This window comes from Pristiophorus japonicus, chromosome 3 (genome assembly GCF_044704955.1).
Source record: "Pristiophorus japonicus isolate sPriJap1 chromosome 3, sPriJap1.hap1, whole genome shotgun sequence".
NCBI lineage: Eukaryota > Metazoa > Chordata > Chondrichthyes > Pristiophoridae > Pristiophorus > Pristiophorus japonicus.
Window position 1 is genome coordinate 250293 of NC_091979.1, and position 16150 is coordinate 266442.

General features: G+C 44.0%; 13 non-coding genes across 13 annotated transcripts; all 13 read right to left on the minus strand.

Moving 5' to 3' along the window:
- Window positions 1-573: 573 nt before the first annotated feature.
- Window positions 574-646, minus strand: trnak-uuu (transfer RNA lysine (anticodon UUU)). Its single transcript has one exon. It is a non-coding gene; the product is annotated as a tRNA-Lys (tRNA).
- A 1136-nt stretch (window positions 647-1782) lies between these two features.
- On the minus strand, window positions 1783-1855 carry trnaq-uug (transfer RNA glutamine (anticodon UUG)). Its single transcript has one exon. It is a non-coding gene; the product is annotated as a tRNA-Gln (tRNA).
- A 1136-nt stretch (window positions 1856-2991) lies between these two features.
- On the minus strand, window positions 2992-3064 carry trnak-uuu (transfer RNA lysine (anticodon UUU)). The gene has a single exon. It is a non-coding gene; the product is annotated as a tRNA-Lys (tRNA).
- A 1136-nt stretch (window positions 3065-4200) lies between these two features.
- trnak-uuu (transfer RNA lysine (anticodon UUU)) lies at window positions 4201-4273 on the minus strand. The gene has a single exon. It is a non-coding gene; the product is annotated as a tRNA-Lys (tRNA).
- Window positions 4274-5409: 1136 nt separating this feature from the next.
- On the minus strand, window positions 5410-5482 carry trnaq-uug (transfer RNA glutamine (anticodon UUG)). The gene has a single exon. It is a non-coding gene; the product is annotated as a tRNA-Gln (tRNA).
- A 1136-nt stretch (window positions 5483-6618) lies between these two features.
- On the minus strand, window positions 6619-6691 carry trnak-uuu (transfer RNA lysine (anticodon UUU)). The gene has a single exon. It is a non-coding gene; the product is annotated as a tRNA-Lys (tRNA).
- Window positions 6692-7827: 1136 nt separating this feature from the next.
- On the minus strand, window positions 7828-7900 carry trnak-uuu (transfer RNA lysine (anticodon UUU)). Its single transcript has one exon. It is a non-coding gene; the product is annotated as a tRNA-Lys (tRNA).
- Window positions 7901-9036: 1136 nt separating this feature from the next.
- trnak-uuu (transfer RNA lysine (anticodon UUU)) lies at window positions 9037-9109 on the minus strand. Its single transcript has one exon. It is a non-coding gene; the product is annotated as a tRNA-Lys (tRNA).
- Window positions 9110-10245: 1136 nt separating this feature from the next.
- Window positions 10246-10318, minus strand: trnak-uuu (transfer RNA lysine (anticodon UUU)). The gene has a single exon. It is a non-coding gene; the product is annotated as a tRNA-Lys (tRNA).
- Window positions 10319-11454: 1136 nt separating this feature from the next.
- trnaq-uug (transfer RNA glutamine (anticodon UUG)) lies at window positions 11455-11527 on the minus strand. Its single transcript has one exon. It is a non-coding gene; the product is annotated as a tRNA-Gln (tRNA).
- A 1136-nt stretch (window positions 11528-12663) lies between these two features.
- Window positions 12664-12736, minus strand: trnak-uuu (transfer RNA lysine (anticodon UUU)). Its single transcript has one exon. It is a non-coding gene; the product is annotated as a tRNA-Lys (tRNA).
- Window positions 12737-13872: 1136 nt separating this feature from the next.
- On the minus strand, window positions 13873-13945 carry trnak-uuu (transfer RNA lysine (anticodon UUU)). The gene has a single exon. It is a non-coding gene; the product is annotated as a tRNA-Lys (tRNA).
- Window positions 13946-15081: 1136 nt separating this feature from the next.
- Window positions 15082-15154, minus strand: trnak-uuu (transfer RNA lysine (anticodon UUU)). Its single transcript has one exon. It is a non-coding gene; the product is annotated as a tRNA-Lys (tRNA).
- Window positions 15155-16150: the final 996 nt, after the last annotated feature.

Below are 16150 nucleotides of genomic sequence, written 5' to 3' on the forward strand. Positions count from 1 at the left end.
TCTTTACCTCAAGGGGTCCTGCGCTACATGCGGGAGTGTACAAGGCGTCAGATGTATGGAACATTTTCATAAGCCATCGAGAACACTTCATTCAGTTGAGGATCATCTCCTGACGAAGAATATCCTGGCGTTGGAGAGTGAGCCTCACAGATCCACCACAATGATAAGGGCCTTGCAATTTCAATGACGAGCATAATTTGTACAAAGATTGATTGTGAAAGATTGAGGAGCAATCAAGCCAATGTATGTAAAAGTTAAAATGAATTGAGACGCTCAATACGGGCGCTCAATATTTCCTCCCTTGGGCAAATCACAAACAAGAGGCAAAATGATCAGATTTGTCGTCGGACTTGCAGCAGCAAAATCAGCCCATCAGATAAACAGAGGTAGAAATATGGACACCTATAGTAAAACAGGGAACGACTATGCTCGTGGAAATCGAGCTCTCATGATTGCAAGCTGTGGATTTTCAGCAGATCGTTTTCTGAGGAAGGCAAGATGGTCTGACCTTGTCAGTTTGTGTTTTATCAGGCTGCACGAACGTGGAAATTAAAAGTCGTGCTTTAAACACAACGCCCGAACAGGGACTTGAACCCTGGACCCTCAGATTAAAAGTCTGATGCTCTACCGACTGAGCTATCCAGGCTCGAACACAGCATACCCAATCTGCGAACATCACTGTCTGATACGAATCGCTCCCCCCTCCAGGCTTTGCAATACCTTCTGTCGTGCACTCGCCTGCACAGCGCATTGCTGTCACAGAATGGTTTCCACCTGCAAGATTGACAGAAGAAATAGGCTCCATTCGACAATCGGCTCATTTGTGAGCAGCGGCATGAATTGTGAGAAATGCAGGGACCTACACTTCATCATATTTATTACTGGCTTCAATCAACCATCACAGAGTGTTTCATATTCAGTTATCATGTGGACACGGTGGTGGTGCTGCTGTAATGCTACAAATGGCAGTGATAAGTAACCAATGGCACATAGACAGATTAAGTGAGTGGGCACAACTATGGCAACTGCAGTTCAATGTGCGTGACATAATCTACTTTCGAAGCAAGTAACATAATTCCCAGCATTTTTCTGAATGATGTGTAGCAACTGAGTGACAAGGAGGATAATAGTTCGTGAGTTGAAGTTCACACATCAATAAAAACTGGTAGACATGTTCAAAACAACATCAAATTTCGAACATAACGCTGCTCTTTACCTCAAGGGGTCCTGCGCTACATGCGGGAGTGTACAAGGCGTCAGATGTATGGAACATTTTCATAAGCCATCGAGAACACTTCATTCAGTTGAGGATCATCTCCTGACGAAGAATATCCTGGCGTTGGAGAGTGAGCCTCACAGATCCACCACAATGATAAGGGCCTTGCAATTTCAATGACGAGCATAATTTGTACAACGATTGATTGTGAAAGATTGACGAGCAATCAAGCCAATGTATGTAAAAGTAAAAATGAATTGAGACGCTCAATACGGGCGCTCAATATTTCCTCCCTTGGGCAAATCACAAACAACAGGCAAAATGATCAGATTTGTCGTCGGACTTGCAGCAGCAAAATCAGCCCATCAGATAAACAGAGGTAGAAATATGGACACCTATAGTAAAACAGGGAACGACTATGCTCGTGGAAATCGAGCTCTCATGATTGCAAGCTGTGGATTTTCAGCAGATCGTTTTCTGAGGAAGGCAAGATGGTCTGACCTTGTCAGTTTGTGTTTTATCAGGCTGCACGAACGTGGAAATTAAAAGTCATGCTTTAAACACAACGCCCGAACAGGGACTTGAACCCTGGACCCTCAGATTCAAAGTCTGATGCTCTACCGACTGAGCTATCCAGGCTCTAACGCAGCATACCCAATCTGCGAACATCACTGTCTGATACGAATCGCTCCCCCCTCCAGGCTTTGCAATACCTTCTGTCGTGCACTCGCCTGCACAGCGCATTGCTGTCACAGAATGGTTTCCACCTGCAAGATTGACAGAAGAAATAGGCTCCATTCGACAATCGGCTCATTTGTGAGCAGCGGCATGAATTGTGAGAAATGCAGGGACCTACACTTCATCATATTTATTACTGGCTTCAATCAACCATCACAGAGTTTTTCATATTCAGTTGTCATGTGGACACTGTGGTGGTGCTGCTGTAATGCGACAAATGGCAGTGATAAGTAACCAATGGCACATAGACAGATTAAGTGAGTGGGCACAACTATGGCAACTGCAGTTCAATGTGCGTGACATAATCTACTTTCGAAGCAAGTAACATAATTCCCAGCATTTTTCTAAATGATGTGAAGCAACTGAGTGACAAGGAGGATAATAGTTCGTGAGTTGAAGTTCACACATCAATAAAAACTGGTAGACATGTTCAAAACAACATCAAATTTCGAACATAACGCTGCTCTTTACCTCAAGGGGTCCTGCGCTACATGCGGGAGTGTACAAGGCGTCAGATGTATGGAACATTTTCATAAGCCATCGAGAACACTTCATTCAGTTGAGGATCATCTCCTGACGAAGAATATCCTGGCGTTGGAGAGTGAGCCTCACAGATCCACCACAATGATAAGGGCCTTGCAATTTCAATGACGAGCATAATTTGTACAAAGATTGATTGTGAAAGATTGACGAGCAATCAAGCCAATGTATGTAAAAGTAAAAATGAATTGAGATTCTCAATACGGGCGCTCAATATTTCCTCCCTTGGGCAAATCACAAACAACAGGCAAAATGATCAGATTTGTCGTCGGACTTGCAGCAGCAAAATCAGCCCATCAGATAAACAGAGGTAGAAATATGGACACCTATAGTAAAACAGGGAACGACTCTGCTCGTGGAAATCGAGCTCTCATGATTGCAAGCTGTGGATTTTCAGCAGATCGTTTTCTGAGGAAGGCAAGATGGTCTGACCTTGTCAGTTTGTGTTTTATCAGGCTGCACGAACGTGGAAATTAAAAGTCGTGCTTTAAACACAACGCCCGAACAGGGACTTGAACCCTGGACCCTCAGATTAAAAGTCTGATGCTCTACCGACTGAGCTATCCAGGCTCTAACGCAACGCACCCAATCTGCGAACATCACTGTCTGATACGAATCGCTCCCCCCTCCAGGCTTTGCAATACCTTCTGTCGTGCACTCGCCTGCACAGCGCATTGCTGTCACAGAATGGTTTCCACCTGCAAGATTGACAGAAGAAATAGGCTCCATTCGACAATCGGCTCATTTGTGAGCAGCGGCATGAATTGTGAGAAATGCAGGGACCTACACTTCATCATATTTATTACTGGCTTCAATCAACCATCACAGAGTTTTTCATATTCAGTTGTCATGTGGACACGGTGGTGGTGCTGCTGTAATGCTACAAATGGCAGTGATAAGTAACCAATGGCACATAGACAGATTAAGTGAGTGGGCACAACTATGGCAACTGCAGTTCAATGTGCGTGACATAATCTACTTTCGAAGCAAGTAACATAATTCCCAGCATTTTTCTGAATGATGTGAAGCAACTGAGTGACAAGGAGGATAATAGTTCGTGAGTTGAAGTTCACACATCAATAAAAACTGGTAGACATGTTCAAAACAACATCAAATTTCGAACATAACGCTGCTCTTTACCTCAAGGGGTCCTGCGCTACATGCGGGAGTGTACAAGGCGTCAGATGTATGGAACATTTTCATAAGCCATCGAGAACACTTCATTCAGTTGAGGATCATCTCCTGACGAAGAATATCCTGGCGTTGGAGAGTGAGCCTCACAGATCCACCACAATGATAAGGGCCTTGCAATTTCAATGACGAGCATAATTTGTACAAAGATTGATTGTGAAAGATTGACGAGCAATCAAGCCAATGTATGTAAAAGTTAAAATGAATTGAGACGCTCAATACGGGCGCTCAATATTTCCTCCCTTGGGCAAATCACAAACAAGAGGCAAAATGATCAGATTTGTCGTCGGACTTGCAGCAGCAAAATCAGCCCATCAGATAAACAGAGGTAGAAATATGGACACCTATAGTAAAACAGGGAACGACTATGCTCGTGGAAATCGAGCTCTCATGATTGCAAGCTGTGGATTTTCAGCAGATCGTTTTCTGAGGAAGGCAAGATGGTCTGACCTTGTCAGTTTGTGTTTTATCAGGCTGCACGAACGTGGAAATTAAAAGTCGTGCTTTAAACACAACGCCCGAACAGGGACTTGAACCCTGGACCCTCAGATTAAAAGTCTGATGCTCTACCGACTGAGCTATCCAGGCTCGAACACAGCATACCCAATCTGCGAACATCACTGTCTGATACGAATCGCTCCCCCCTCCAGGCTTTGCAATACCTTCTGTCGTGCACTCGCCTGCACAGCGCATTGCTGTCACAGAATGGTTTCCACCTGCAAGATTGACAGAAGAAATAGGCTCCATTCGACAATCGGCTCATTTGTGAGCAGCGGCATGAATTGTGAGAAATGCAGGGACCTACACTTCATCATATTTATTACTGGCTTCAATCAACCATCACAGAGTGTTTCATATTCAGTTATCATGTGGACACGGTGGTGGTGCTGCTGTAATGCTACAAATGGCAGTGATAAGTAACCAATGGCACATAGACAGATTAAGTGAGTGGGCACAACTATGGCAACTGCAGTTCAATGTGCGTGACATAATCTACTTTCGAAGCAAGTAACATAATTCCCAGCATTTTTCTGAATGATGTGTAGCAACTGAGTGACAAGGAGGATAATAGTTCGTGAGTTGAAGTTCACACATCAATAAAAACTGGTAGACATGTTCAAAACAACATCAAATTTCGAACATAACGCTGCTCTTTACCTCAAGGGGTCCTGCGCTACATGCGGGAGTGTACAAGGCGTCAGATGTATGGAACATTTTCATAAGCCATCGAGAACACTTCATTCAGTTGAGGATCATCTCCTGACGAAGAATATCCTGGCGTTGGAGAGTGAGCCTCACAGATCCACCACAATGATAAGGGCCTTGCAATTTCAATGACGAGCATAATTTGTACAACGATTGATTGTGAAAGATTGACGAGCAATCAAGCCAATGTATGTAAAAGTAAAAATGAATTGAGACGCTCAATACGGGCGCTCAATATTTCCTCCCTTGGGCAAATCACAAACAACAGGCAAAATGATCAGATTTGTCGTCGGACTTGCAGCAGCAAAATCAGCCCATCAGATAAACAGAGGTAGAAATATGGACACCTATAGTAAAACAGGGAACGACTATGCTCGTGGAAATCGAGCTGTCATGATTGCAAGCTGTGGATTTTCAGCAGATCGTTTTCTGAGGAAGGCAAGATGGTCTGACCTTGTCAGTTTGTGTTTTATCAGGCTGCACGAACGTGGAAATTAAAAGTCATGCTTTAAACACAACGCCCGAACAGGGACTTGAACCCTGGACCCTCAGATTCAAAGTCTGATGCTCTACCGACTGAGCTATCCAGGCTCTAACGCAGCATACCCAATCTGCGAACATCACTGTCTGATACGAATCGCTCCCCCCTCCAGGCTTTGCAATACCTTCTGTCGTGCACTCGCCTGCACAGCGCATTGCTGTCACAGAATGGTTTCCACCTGCAAGATTGACAGAAGAAATAGGCTCCATTCGACAATCGGCTCATTTGTGAGCAGCGGCATGAATTGTGAGAAATGCAGGGACCTACACTTCATCATATTTATTACTGGCTTCAATCAACCATCACAGAGTTTTTCATATTCAGTTGTCATGTGGACACGGTGGTGGTGCTGCTGTAATGCTACAAATGGCAGTGATAAGTAACCAATGGCACATAGACAGATTAAGTGAGTGGGCACAACTATGGCAACTGCAGTTCAATGTGCGTGACATAATCTACTTTCGAAGCAAGTAACATAATTCCCAGCATTTTTCTGAATGATGTGAAGCAACTGAGTGACAAGGAGGATAATAGTTCGTGAGTTGAAGTTCACACATCAATAAAAACTGGTAGACATGTTCAAAACAACATCAAATTTCGAACATAACGCTGCTCTTTACCTCAAGGGGTCCTGCGCTACATGCGGGAGTGTACAAGGCGTCAGATGTATGGAACATTTTCATAAGCCATCGAGAACACTTCATTCAGTTGAGGATCATCTCCTGACGAAGAATATCCTGGCGTTGGAGAGTGAGCCTCACAGATCCACCACAATGATAGGGGCCTTGCAATTTCAATGACGAGCATAATTTGTACAAAGATTGATTGTGAAAGATTGACGAGCAATCAAGCCAATGTATGTAAAAGTTAAAATGAATTGAGACGCTCAATACGGGCGCTCAATATTTCCTCCCTTGGGCAAATCACAAACAAGAGGCAAAATGATCAGATTTGTCGTCGGACTTGCAGCAGCAAAATCAGCCCATCAGATAAACAGAGGTAGAAATATGGACACCTATAGTAAAACAGGGAACGACTATGCTCGTGGAAATCGAGCTCTCATGATTGCAAGCTGTGGATTTTCAGCAGTTCGTTTTCTGAGGAAGGCAAGATGGTCTGACCTTGTCAGTTTGTGTTTTATCAGGCTGCACGAACGTGGAAATTAAAAGTCGTGCTTTAAACACAACGCCCGAACAGGGACTTGAACCCTGGACCCTCAGATTAAAAGTCTGATGCTCTACCGACTGAGCTATCCAGGCTCGAACACAGCATACCCAATCTGCGAACATCACTGTCTGATACGAATCGCTCCCCCCTCCAGGCTTTGCAATACCTTCTGTCGTGCACTCGCCTGCACAGCGCATTGCTGTCACAGAATGGTTTCCACCTGCAAGATTGACAGAAGAAATAGGCTCCATTCGACAATCGGCTCATTTGTGAGCAGCGGCATGAATTGTGAGAAATGCAGGGACCTACACTTCATCATATTTATTACTGGCTTCAATCAACCATCACAGAGTGTTTCATATTCAGTTATCATGAGGACACGGTGGTGGTGCTGCTGTAATGCTACAAATGGCAGTGATAAGTAACCAATGGCACATAGACAGATTAAGTGAGTGGGCACAACTATGGCAACTGCAGTTCAATGTGCGTGACATAATCTACTTTCGAAGCAAGTAACATAATTCCCAGCATTTTTCTGAATGATGTGTAGCAACTGAGTGACAAGGAGGATAATAGTTCGTGAGTTGAAGTTCACACATCAATAAAAACTGGTAGACATGTTCAAAACAACATCAAATTTCGAACATAACGCTGCTCTTTACCTCAAGGGGTCCTGCGCTACATGCGGGAGTGTACAAGGCGTCAGATGTATGGAACATTTTCATAAGCCATCGAGAACACTTCATTCAGTTGAGGATCATCTCCTGACGAAGAATATCCTGGCGTTGGAGAGTGAGCCTCACAGATCCACCACAATGATAAGGGCCTTGCAATTTCAATGACGAGCATAATTTGTACAACGATTGATTGTGAAAGATTGACGAGCAATCAAGCCAATGTATGTAAAAGTAAAAATGAATTGAGACGCTCAATACGGGCGCTCAATATTTCCTCCCTTGGGCAAATCACAAACAACAGGCAAAATGATCAGATTTGTCGTCGGACTTGCAGCAGCAAAATCAGCCCATCAGATAAACAGAGGTAGAAATATGGACACCTATAGTAAAACAGGGAACGACTATGCTCGTGGAAATCGAGCTGTCATGATTGCAAGCTGTGGATTTTCAGCAGATCGTTTTCTGAGGAAGGCAAGATGGTCTGACCTTGTCAGTTTGTGTTTTATCAGGCTGCACGAACGTGGAAATTAAAAGTCGTGCTTTAAACACAACGCCCAAACAGGGACTTGAACCCTGGACCCTCAGATTAAAAGTCTGATGCTCTACCGACTGAGCTATCCAGGCTCTAATGCAACACACCCAATCTGCGAACATCACTGTCTGATACGAATCGCTCCCCCCTCCAGGCTTTGCAATACCTTCTGTCGTGCACTCGCCTGCACAGCGCATTGCTGTCACAGAATGGTTTCCACCTGCAAGATTGACAGAAGAAATAGGCTCCATTCGACAATCGGCTCATTTGTGAGCAGCGGCATGAATTGTGAGAAATGCAGGGACCTACACTTCATCATATTTATTACTGGCTTCAATCAACCATCACAGAGTTTTTCATATTCAGTTGTCATGTGGACACTGTGGTGGTGCTGCTGTAATGCGACAAATGGCAGTGATAAGTAACCAATGGCACATAGACAGATTAAGTGAGTGGGCACAACTATGGCAACTGCAGTTCAATGTGCGTGACATAATCTACTTTCGAAGCAAGTAACATAATTCCCAGCATTTTTCTAAATGATGTGAAGCAACTGAGTGACAAGGAGGATAATAGTTCGTGAGTTGAAGTTCACACATCAATAAAAACTGGTAGACATGTTCAAAACAACATCAAATTTCGAACATAACGCTGCTCTTTACCTCAAGGGGTCCTGCGCTACATGCGGGAGTGTACAAGGCGTCAGATGTATGGAACATTTTCATAAGCCATCGAGAACACTTCATTCAGTTGAGGATCATCTCCTGACGAAGAATATCCTGGCGTTGGAGAGTGAGCCTCACAGATCCACCACAATGATAAGGGCCTTGCAATTTCAATGACGAGCATAATTTGTACAAAGATTGATTGTGAAAGATTGACGAGCAATCAAGCCAATGTATGTAAAAGTAAAAATGAATTGAGATTCTCAATACGGGCGCTCAATATTTCCTCCCTTGGGCAAATCACAAACAACAGGCAAAATGATCAGATTTGTCGTCGGACTTGCAGCAGCAAAATCAGCCCATCAGATAAACAGAGGTAGAAATATGGACACCTATAGTAAAACAGGGAACGACTCTGCTCGTGGAAATCGAGCTCTCATGATTGCAAGCTGTGGATTTTCAGCAGATCGTTTTCTGAGGAAGGCAAGATGGTCTGACCTTGTCAGTTTGTGTTTTATCAGGCTGCACGAACGTGGAAATTAAAAGTCGTGCTTTAAACACAACGCCCGAACAGGGACTTGAACCCTGGACCCTCAGATTAAAAGTCTGATGCTCTACCGACTGAGCTATCCAGGCTCTAACGCAACGCACCCAATCTGCGAACATCACTGTCTGATACGAATCGCTCCCCCCTCCAGGCTTTGCAATACCTTCTGTCGTGCACTCGCCTGCACAGCGCATTGCTGTCACAGAATGGTTTCCACCTGCAAGATTGACAGAAGAAATAGGCTCCATTCGACAATCGGCTCATTTGTGAGCAGCGGCATGAATTGTGAGAAATGCAGGGACCTACACTTCATCATATTTATTACTGGCTTCAATCAACCATCACAGAGTTTTTCATATTCAGTTGTCATGTGGACACGGTGGTGGTGCTGCTGTAATGCTACAAATGGCAGTGATAAGTAACCAATGGCACATAGACAGATTAAGTGAGTGGGCACAACTATGGCAACTGCAGTTCAATGTGCGTGACATAATCTACTTTCGAAGCAAGTAACATAATTCCCAGCATTTTTCTGAATGATGTGAAGCAACTGAGTGACAAGGAGGATAATAGTTCGTGAGTTGAAGTTCACACATCAATAAAAACTGGTAGACATGTTCAAAACAACATCAAATTTCGAACATAACGCTGCTCTTTACCTCAAGGGGTCCTGCGCTACATGCGGGAGTGTACAAGGCGTCAGATGTATGGAACATTTTCATAAGCCATCGAGAACACTTCATTCAGTTGAGGATCATCTCCTGACGAAGAATATCCTGGCGTTGGAGAGTGAGCCTCACAGATCCACCACAATGATAAGGGCCTTGCAATTTCAATGACGAGCATAATTTGTACAAAGATTGATTGTGAAAGATTGACGAGCAATCAAGCCAATGTATGTAAAAGTTAAAATGAATTGAGACGCTCAATACGGGCGCTCAATATTTCCTCCCTTGGGCAAATCACAAACAAGAGGCAAAATGATCAGATTTGTCGTCGGACTTGCAGCAGCAAAATCAGCCCATCAGATAAACAGAGGTAGAAATATGGACACCTATAGTAAAACAGGGAACGACTATGCTCGTGGAAATCGAGCTCTCATGATTGCAAGCTGTGGATTTTCAGCAGATCGTTTTCTGAGGAAGGCAAGATGGTCTGACCTTGTCAGTTTGTGTTTTATCAGGCTGCACGAACGTGGAAATTAAAAGTCGTGCTTTAAACACAACGCCCGAACAGGGACTTGAACCCTGGACCCTCAGATTAAAAGTCTGATGCTCTACCGACTGAGCTATCCAGGCTCGAACACAGCATACCCAATCTGCGAACATCACTGTCTGATACGAATCGCTCCCCCCTCCAGGCTTTGCAATACCTTCTGTCGTGCACTCGCCTGCACAGCGCATTGCTGTCACAGAATGGTTTCCACCTGCAAGATTGACAGAAGAAATAGGCTCCATTCGACAATCGGCTCATTTGTGAGCAGCGGCATGAATTGTGAGAAATGCAGGGACCTACACTTCATCATATTTATTACTGGCTTCAATCAACCATCACAGAGTGTTTCATATTCAGTTATCATGTGGACACGGTGGTGGTGCTGCTGTAATGCTACAAATGGCAGTGATAAGTAACCAATGGCACATAGACAGATTAAGTGAGTGGGCACAACTATGGCAACTGCAGTTCAATGTGCGTGACATAATCTACTTTCGAAGCAAGTAACATAATTCCCAGCATTTTTCTGAATGATGTGTAGCAACTGAGTGACAAGGAGGATAATAGTTCGTGAGTTGAAGTTCACACATCAATAAAAACTGGTAGACATGTTCAAAACAACATCAAATTTCGAACATAACGCTGCTCTTTACCTCAAGGGGTCCTGCGCTACATGCGGGAGTGTACAAGGCGTCAGATGTATGGAACATTTTCATAAGCCATCGAGAACACTTCATTCAGTTGAGGATCATCTCCTGACGAAGAATATCCTGGCGTTGGAGAGTGAGCCTCACAGATCCACCACAATGATAAGGGCCTTGCAATTTCAATGACGAGCATAATTTGTACAACGATTGATTGTGAAAGATTGACGAGCAATCAAGCCAATGTATGTAAAAGTAAAAATGAATTGAGACGCTCAATACGGGCGCTCAATATTTCCTCCCTTGGGCAAATCACAAACAACAGGCAAAATGATCAGATTTGTCGTCGGACTTGCAGCAGCAAAATCAGCCCATCAGATAAACAGAGGTAGAAATATGGACACCTATAGTAAAACAGGGAACGACTATGCTCGTGGAAATCGAGCTGTCATGATTGCAAGCTGTGGATTTTCAGCAGATCGTTTTCTGAGGAAGGCAAGATGGTCTGACCTTGTCAGTTTGTGTTTTATCAGGCTGCACGAACGTGGAAATTAAAAGTCATGCTTTAAACACAACGCCCGAACAGGGACTTGAACCCTGGACCCTCAGATTCAAAGTCTGATGCTCTACCGACTGAGCTATCCAGGCTCTAACGCAGCATACCCAATCTGCGAACATCACTGTCTGATACGAATCGCTCCCCCCTCCAGGCTTTGCAATACCTTCTGTCGTGCACTCGCCTGCACAGCGCATTGCTGTCACAGAATGGTTTCCACCTGCAAGATTGACAGAAGAAATAGGCTCCATTCGACAATCGGCTCATTTGTGAGCAGCGGCATGAATTGTGAGAAATGCAGGGACCTACACTTCATCATATTTATTACTGGCTTCAATCAACCATCACAGAGTTTTTCATATTCAGTTGTCATGTGGACACGGTGGTGGTGCTGCTGTAATGCTACAAATGGCAGTGATAAGTAACCAATGGCACATAGACAGATTAAGTGAGTGGGCACAACTATGGCAACTGCAGTTCAATGTGCGTGACATAATCTACTTTCGAAGCAAGTAACATAATTCCCAGCATTTTTCTGAATGATGTGAAGCAACTGAGTGACAAGGAGGATAATAGTTCGTGAGTTGAAGTTCACACATCAATAAAAACTGGTAGACATGTTCAAAACAACATCAAATTTCGAACATAACGCTGCTCTTTACCTCAAGGGGTCCTGCGCTACATGCGGGAGTGTACAAGGCGTCAGATGTATGGAACATTTTCATAAGCCATCGAGAACACTTCATTCAGTTGAGGATCATCTCCTGACGAAGAATATCCTGGCGTTGGAGAGTGAGCCTCACAGATCCACCACAATGATAGGGGCCTTGCAATTTCAATGACGAGCATAATTTGTACAAAGATTGATTGTGAAAGATTGACGAGCAATCAAGCCAATGTATGTAAAAGTTAAAATGAATTGAGACGCTCAATACGGGCGCTCAATATTTCCTCCCTTGGGCAAATCACAAACAAGAGGCAAAATGATCAGATTTGTCGTCGGACTTGCAGCAGCAAAATCAGCCCATCAGATAAACAGAGGTAGAAATATGGACACCTATAGTAAAACAGGGAACGACTATGCTCGTGGAAATCGAGCTCTCATGATTGCAAGCTGTGGATTTTCAGCAGTTCGTTTTCTGAGGAAGGCAAGATGGTCTGACCTTGTCAGTTTGTGTTTTATCAGGCTGCACGAACGTGGAAATTAAAAGTCGTGCTTTAAACACAACGCCCGAACAGGGACTTGAACCCTGGACCCTCAGATTAAAAGTCTGATGCTCTACCGACTGAGCTATCCAGGCTCGAACACAGCATACCCAATCTGCGAACATCACTGTCTGATACGAATCGCTCCCCCCTCCAGGCTTTGCAATACCTTCTGTCGTGCACTCGCCTGCACAGCGCATTGCTGTCACAGAATGGTTTCCACCTGCAAGATTGACAGAAGAAATAGGCTCCATTCGACAATCGGCTCATTTGTGAGCAGCGGCATGAATTGTGAGAAATGCAGGGACCTACACTTCATCATATTTATTACTGGCTTCAATCAACCATCACAGAGTGTTTCATATTCAGTTATCATGAGGACACGGTGGTGGTGCTGCTGTAATGCTACAAATGGCAGTGATAAGTAACCAATGGCACATAGACAGATTAAGTGAGTGGGCACAACTATGGCAACTGCAGTTCAATGTGCGTGACATAATCTACTTTCGAAGCAAGTAACATAATTCCCAGCATTTTTCTGAATGATGTGTAGCAACTGAGTGACAAGGAGGATAATAGTTCGTGAGTTGAAGTTCACACATCAATAAAAACTGGTAGACATGTTCAAAACAACATCAAATTTCGAACATAACGCTGCTCTTTACCTCAAGGGGTCCTGCGCTACATGCGGGAGTGTACAAGGCGTCAGATGTATGGAACATTTTCATAAGCCATCGAGAACACTTCATTCAGTTGAGGATCATCTCCTGACGAAGAATATCCTGGCGTTGGAGAGTGAGCCTCACAGATCCACCACAATGATAAGGGCCTTGCAATTTCAATGACGAGCATAATTTGTACAACGATTGATTGTGAAAGATTGACGAGCAATCAAGCCAATGTATGTAAAAGTAAAAATGAATTGAGACGCTCAATACGGGCGCTCAATATTTCCTCCCTTGGGCAAATCACAAACAACAGGCAAAATGATCAGATTTGTCGTCGGACTTGCAGCAGCAAAATCAGCCCATCAGATAAACAGAGGTAGAAATATGGACACCTATAGTAAAACAGGGAACGACTATGCTCGTGGAAATCGAGCTGTCATGATTGCAAGCTGTGGATTTTCAGCAGATCGTTTTCTGAGGAAGGCAAGATGGTCTGACCTTGTCAGTTTGTGTTTTATCAGGCTGCACGAACGTGGAAATTAAAAGTCGTGCTTTAAACACAACGCCCAAACAGGGACTTGAACCCTGGACCCTCAGATTAAAAGTCTGATGCTCTACCGACTGAGCTATCCAGGCTCTAATGCAACACACCCAATCTGCGAACATCACTGTCTGATACGAATCGCTCCCCCCTCCAGGCTTTGCAATACCTTCTGTCGTGCACTCGCCTGCACAGCGCATTGCTGTCACAGAATGGTTTCCACCTGCAAGATTGACAGAAGAAATAGGCTCCATTCGACAATCGGCTCATTTGTGAGCAGCGGCATGAATTGTGAGAAATGCAGGGACCTACACTTCATCATATTTATTACTGGCTTCAATCAACCATCACAGAGTTTTTCATATTCAGTTGTCATGTGGACACTGTGGTGGTGCTGCTGTAATGCGACAAATGGCAGTGATAAGTAACCAATGGCACATAGACAGATTAAGTGAGTGGGCACAACTATGGCAACTGCAGTTCAATGTGCGTGACATAATCTACTTTCGAAGCAAGTAACATAATTCCCAGCATTTTTCTAAATGATGTGAAGCAACTGAGTGACAAGGAGGATAATAGTTCGTGAGTTGAAGTTCACACATCAATAAAAACTGGTAGACATGTTCAAAACAACATCAAATTTCGAACATAACGCTGCTCTTTACCTCAAGGGGTCCTGCGCTACATGCGGGAGTGTACAAGGCGTCAGATGTATGGAACATTTTCATAAGCCATCGAGAACACTTCATTCAGTTGAGGATCATCTCCTGACGAAGAATATCCTGGCGTTGGAGAGTGAGCCTCACAGATCCACCACAATGATAAGGGCCTTGCAATTTCAATGACGAGCATAATTTGTACAAAGATTGATTGTGAAAGATTGACGAGCAATCAAGCCAATGTATGTAAAAGTAAAAATGAATTGAGATTCTCAATACGGGCGCTCAATATTTCCTCCCTTGGGCAAATCACAAACAACAGGCAAAATGATCAGATTTGTCGTCGGACTTGCAGCAGCAAAATCAGCCCATCAGATAAACAGAGGTAGAAATATGGACACCTATAGTAAAACAGGGAACGACTCTGCTCGTGGAAATCGAGCTCTCATGATTGCAAGCTGTGGATTTTCAGCAGATCGTTTTCTGAGGAAGGCAAGATGGTCTGACCTTGTCAGTTTGTGTTTTATCAGGCTGCACGAACGTGGAAATTAAAAGTCGTGCTTTAAACACAACGCCCGAACAGGGACTTGAACCCTGGACCCTCAGATTAAAAGTCTGATGCTCTACCGACTGAGCTATCCAGGCTCTAACGCAACGCACCCAATCTGCGAACATCACTGTCTGATACGAATCGCTCCCCCCTCCAGGCTTTGCAATACCTTCTGTCGTGCACTCGCCTGCACAGCGCATTGCTGTCACAGAATGGTTTCCACCTGCAAGATTGACAGAAGAAATAGGCTCCATTCGACAATCGGCTCATTTGTGAGCAGCGGCATGAATTGTGAGAAATGCAGGGACCTACACTTCATCATATTTATTACTGGCTTCAATCAACCATCACAGAGTTTTTCATATTCAGTTGTCATGTGGACACGGTGGTGGTGCTGCTGTAATGCTACAAATGGCAGTGATAAGTAACCAATGGCACATAGACAGATTAAGTGAGTGGGCACAACTATGGCAACTGCAGTTCAATGTGCGTGACATAATCTACTTTCGAAGCAAGTAACATAATTCCCAGCATTTTTCTGAATGATGTGAAGCAACTGAGTGACAAGGAGGATAATAGTTCGTGAGTTGAAGTTCACACATCAATAAAAACTGGTAGACATGTTCAAAACAACATCAAATTTCGAACATAACGCTGCTCTTTACCTCAAGGGGTCCTGCGCTACATGCGGGAGTGTACAAGGCGTCAGATGTATGGAACATTTTCATAAGCCATCGAGAACACTTCATTCAGTTGAGGATCATCTCCTGACGAAGAATATCCTGGCGTTGGAGAGTGAGCCTCACAGATCCACCACAATGATAAGGGCCTTGCAATTTCAATGACGAGCATAATTTGTACAAAGATTGATTGTGAAAGATTGACGAGCAATCAAGCCAATGTATGTAAAAGTTAAAATGAATTGAGACGCTCAATACGGGCGCTCAATATTTTCTCCCTTGGGCAAATCACAAACAAGAGGCAAAATGATCAGATTTGTCGTCGGACTTGCAGCAGCAAAATCAGCCCATCAGATAAACAGAGGTAGAAATATGGACACCTATAGTAAAACAGGGAACGACTATGCTCGT